Source organism: Juglans regia, chromosome 7, assembly GCF_001411555.2.
Source record: "Juglans regia cultivar Chandler chromosome 7, Walnut 2.0, whole genome shotgun sequence".
Classification (NCBI taxonomy): domain Eukaryota; kingdom Viridiplantae; phylum Streptophyta; class Magnoliopsida; order Fagales; family Juglandaceae; genus Juglans; species Juglans regia.
The window spans coordinates 22,078,982-22,084,987 of NC_049907.1; positions in this window are offsets into that span (position 1 = coordinate 22,078,982).

Here is a 6,006-nt window from a genome sequence, read left to right on the forward strand (position 1 = left end):
ATTGCTCTCAATTTTTTCCTTTGGATTTTCTGTCTTTCATTTTTTTTTTTTTTTTAATTGCGGACGAGGATGTCCGGATTATCTTTTTTTTTTTGTTTTTATGATACATGCAATCCTCCATTTCACACGTACAAAATATAATTCTCGGGTCATATTTCTAAGAAAAATTTTATTAATTATCTTCACATATTATATATTATTTTTTTATTTTTTATTTATTAAATATACGATATATAGATGATGAATACAAGAATTTAATTAGTTTAAAAATAATAAAATAAAAAAAAATTAAAAATATATATATAATATATGATGTGTAAGAATGATGAGTAACAAATCTCTTATTTTATTACATTTTTGGACAAATTTTTTAGTTTTATTTTTTGTATTTTTTTTATGAGATTTATATTGTGTCAAGTTGAGTTTGCATCGTATATGACTATCTTAATTCGACCATAGATCTTATCCCTCAATTTTAATATATTAATTTCGTGTTATGTCTTTTATCGTGGCAAAAATTATAAATTTTAAATCTTAGGCATGAAATTATCGTGACGTTGTTTTCTTTATATTTTTTTCAAACACTAAGTCTTAAAATGATATCGTTTCACTTATTTAAGTGAAACGACGCCGTTTCATATATGTATAATTTTAAAAAAAAAAAATCTCAAATATCGGTCGGTTCAGCGGTTCGGTCCAAGCTCAAATCGGGATCGAATCGCTGGACATCAGTTTTGGCCAAATTCAACTGTCGGCCGACTTGTTTTATGTCGATTTCGGCCGGTTTCAAGCTCTAGCGGCCGGTCTGAATCGATTTTACGACTTATTGTACAACCCTAACATAACTTGTCGAGGCATTGAGAGCCACCCTTAAACATGATGACAAGGCAGCACATTGTTAGGTAGCCTCAGTTATTCTTATCAATCTAAAATTATTATTAAATAATTTAAATAGTCTCGAAATACATATACGTAATACACTCGTTCTACCATAAAATATCACATTATTAAATGTAATATTATATTTAAATAGCTTAGCATAGAATATTATTATAGAACTTTAACTTATATTCTAAAAATACCTAATAATTTTTCATTTATATCAATAAGAATAATATTTTCCCAAAAGTCTTTTCCAATTTAAAAATGGGATTGTCGATTTTTAAAGAAGAGAGAAAACATAAACTCTATGGGTTTGGCATAATTGCATAATTTATTGAAAAATATATTGCTATTTGACTGCAACAACCACTGCCTTAATGATAAGCGGGGATAATTTACTTCACTTTGGTCCAATATCTACAAGAGTGGTGTAACTCTACCGCCTCTAGGTGCTAACTCTGCATGCCATCTAATGTAAATTACACTTTATTTTTACTTTTTATTTCAAATAATTTTTAAACATATTTAAACATTTTTAGAAAATAAAAAAAATACTAATACGTCACTTCCTTAATCATTAAAAAAAATAATTTAATATATAAGCAGTCAAAATGAGAGAACAAAATAAAGAGACATAGTAGTATTATTCTATTTATAATACCAAGGAGATATCATGTACTAACCTTGGAGGTAGTTATGATGATTTAAATTGTAAAGACTACTAAGAAAATACAATATAACTAGTCGTTGACGGAGGTAGCATAATATTTGGTTAGAGGTAGTTGCGATGGTTTAACAGTAATTAATACATGAATAAAATGCTTGTAGTAGATGGATGTAGCATAATGTTGGTAGTTGTAGAATTTATTATGGTAGTTTCAAGTAAGGTAGGTTTATCGATGTCGAATTTATTTCACCGCTATTATTTTTAAAAGTAATGAGGCATGTACTCAGAGGTAAGTAAAATCTATGAAATTTTGACTCCGACTAAATTCCGACAAGGCTCTAATTCCGACAAAGTCGGAGTTTGTCAAAGTTTTCCAAATTAGGAGTCGTTGTCGGAAAAACTCTGACATATTTTTTTAAAAAAAATCACATAATCAAAATGACGTTTTTTCACTTCAAGAGGAACAAAGTCGTTTCACTCAAAATGAGGGTCTAAACGCAAGACCCCCTACTAAAGTAACTAAACGACGTCGTTCCTTTCGTGAAGAAAGGGGTCCAAAATGCAGGACCCCCTTCCTTCCCCCATCACTTTCGCACAACACCCACCTGCAAATCCATTTGTCTCTTTCCTCTCCACACTGCACATCACCTCCCCCGCCATCTACCGTCACCTAAGGCTGCCACAAGCCACCTTCCGGAGTTCATCACAAATTGTAAGCCATTCGGCACTTATTCACTCACTCAATTTTTCTTAAAGAATTTTAGGGTTTCAAAATCATTTAATTGTCAAATTGTGGTTCGAAATTTGTGAAATGTATACAATTTGTTGTTCATTTCAATGACTTGTTGTTTACATTTCAATGGTTTCGGTTTTTAGGCTGTTAAATTTAAGAACTGAAGGATTTAAGTTTTGAAAAAATCGGGTCTTTTTGTTTCAGACAACATTTGCTCAAGTGTCGCTCGAGCGAACTTCACACAGATTGTTCAATCCAGCCTTCACTCGAGTGTGGCTTGAGCAAACATCACGCAGATTGTTCGCTCGAGTTTGACTTGAACAAACCTCACAAAGATTGTTTGCTCGAGCCTTCGCTCGAATGTGGCTCGAGTGAACATTTAATATTTTTGTGATTATTTTTAAAATCACAAACACGACTAGACACATATGTCTTCCTTTTCAATGTGTTTTTAATTCATAGATATTTTATATAATATGTTAAATGACAGTTATTTGTTAATTGTTTCATAATATTTGCATAGCAAATTATGGATGCTACACATCTCACTGCGATTCTCTACAAGAGGATGACGCACAGTCGTTGGCTTCACCGATAGGTACTTTGGGCCATAGACCCCCATCTAAAGTAGCTACCTCCTGTGCAAGCAGTCGAGTCCCAATAGATCTAGAAGATATTGATATGCTTAATGATGAGAACGAGTTGATGAATGTTGAGGCCGATCCACCAGCATGACCTAGTAAAAAAAGGTCGAGGACTTGGAACATTTCACCAAAGTTCCCAGTGATCTATAGTTGTCATTCAAATAAGGAAGTCACATAAGTATTAATTGCACATTTTACGGGCTGCCAGCAGTATAAGATACACATAAGGCTGGTGGCAACTGATCAGATGAAGTTGAGTTATGAGACTTCTACGGCCACTGATGGCACATAAATTAAAAAGTTATCAATATCTCAATATAGTGAGAAGATGTTGAGGGATGTTCTTGCAGAGATGATTATCACTTATGAGATGCATTTTACCACAATTGACAAGGTAGACTTTTGCAAATTTGTGCACACTTTAGAGCCATGATTTTTCATACCTTCATGGTATATTGTGATGTGCCATTGTTTGAAAGGGCATGTCAAGGATAAGACAGCGATGAAGGAAGTGTTTGTAGCCACTGGCCAAATAGTGTCATTTACGACTGATACATGGATTTTCATACAGAATATGGGTTGTATGTGTATCATAGCCTACTTTATTGACAGTGAGTGGACGTTGCACAAGCGTATTATTGGCTTCAAATAAATTGTTGATCACAAGGGTTCATAAATTGGTAAAGAGATGGATGACTATATAAATGATTGAAGGATCAGAAAAGTGCTTTGTATCACGATCAACAATGCCAAGGTGAATGACATTGACAATGATTGGTTCAGGCAGAACACAACAGTAAAAAAGTATATCATTCATAAGAACTAGTTTATCCATGTTTAATGTTGTGCCTATATCATCAACCTCATAGTTTTTTAAGGGTTCAAGGAGGTTGATGATTCCATTACTAAAGTTTGAAACCTTGTGAGATATGTGAGGGCTTCCCTCAATGGCTCCGCTAGTTTAAGGCAATAGTCGAATAGCTTAAGATCTCATCTACCAATATGTTGTAACTAGACGTTCTGAATCGATGGAACTCTACATACATGATGTTGGATGTAGAACAGAAATACCAAACAACGTTCGAGCGGTGGAGGTCGAGGATGAGGGTATGAGGTATGCTTTGCTGGAGTCAGCTGGGGGAGAAGGGGTCTCAGTGCACCGGACATAGTTGATTGGGCCAATATCAGGTATTTTATTTAATATTTGAAGTTATTTTATGACATAAGTATGGGGATATCTGGGAAAAACATCCTACTACGAACATGTACTTCGAGGAGCTCTTGGGGCATTATGACCACTTGCAACAGAGTTGTGCTGATAGTGTGGGTTTATTGAATGCAATGACTATGAGGATTAAATACAAATATAATAAATATTGGGGGATGCAGAGAAGATAAATATATTATTATTTGTGGTTGCGATCAAAGAGCCCCGATATAAGTCTGCGTCCAAGGTGATGAGGACACTGATAAGTTTATTAGATCGCTTAAATGTGATATTGATTATTTATATAGCCATTACAGCAGTAGCGATCAGTATTTAATTGAATGTGGTAGCTCCTCATGCTCGACTGGCTTGACATCTTCCTGGGATGACATACATGCACAAAGTTTAGATTTATTGCGGCTACGACAGTATCATCTGAAATTACCCAAGTACCCATATTTATGCACATTAATGCTAAACAAAAGTAATTAACATGAATTAGTAATCAATATAAAATATTAAGAGCATTAACATAATAATTTGGTTACGAAGGGAAATCCTTTGAAAAACTCTTTAAAGGAAAAACTCTACGGGCCAACCAAACCCAGGAAAGCCTATTTTATCAATTGAGAATAGTACAAGTTTACAAAATTTTTGTAATTAGACACGTTTATCCAAGACACGCGACCCGCTTGTGTTCTACCGCAGTAGTTAGTCAAAACCTCTGACACTCCAATTTTTGTCTTTCCTACTAGAACCTCCAATGGTTGAACTCGAATACTGCAACTCTTCCTTGGAGTATGCTCTCACTCAACCCCACAGACTGAGCTTCTTTGGAAAATCTTTCTCTTAAGAATTTTCTCTTGCTAGATCTCTTGAATTTCTACCCAGATCTTCAAGCTCTCAATACTTGTGAATATGTGTTGTTCAAGTATTTTTTAAAACCCTCAGCCGAGTCCTCTATAAATAGGCAATGTTGTCATTGATTTGAAGAAAGATTTTGCTGACAGGTTTATCCAGAATCTCAGTCAAATACGTTGTTAACTATTTGAGAACATCTCAGACTGGATCACTTCTTCTGGATTATATCGAGTTCAGATCAACTTCAATTTCTTAAATAAAGCTTGCATATTTATCTATTCAACTAACTCTTAGACTCGACACATACATAGGACTCTTGTAGACTCTTATCTTATAATATAAGCAAGATTTGATAAGAGTCACAATTCAAACACTTATCCTAATCGATAACTTCTTTTCAAATATGTATATTTATCGGATGTACTCTTAGAGTCCTATTTAAACTTACATTCATCCATAATTCTAATTTAAACACAGCCTTATCTAATCCTAGCCAAATATAAATTACATTTACAATCTTCCCCTTCGGTTGATTGATGACAAAAATATATTGGATGAATGTGATTTAATCTTGCAAAACAACTAACCAACCACTCATCCACAAAAGAGTCAAATTTTGACTGCAATATTTGAAACGGTTCAATTACTTCGATGGATTGTCTTGGGGCAGGATGGAAAGATGTGGATGCCTCAGCATGACTTCTTTTCTTTCCACTTACTACAGCTTCTGACTTGTTGACTGTTTTAGATGAGATCTTTCCGTACATCTTTACTGTCGCCTCTGTGCTCTTTAAAGGAACTTTAGCAATTCTGGATAACTTCGTGATGAGTCCTCCAAATGGCAGATTTTCCTTGTCTGTTATGTCAGCCTTGGCCTTGGAAATAACATCAATAATATGGGAAGGAAGATCTATGGGTATACCTTTAACTAGAGCATACATAAACTGAACTTTTTCAATTGTTAGCTCGGTATGCCTAGTGATGGGCCAAAGATTTGTCAATACAACTTTGG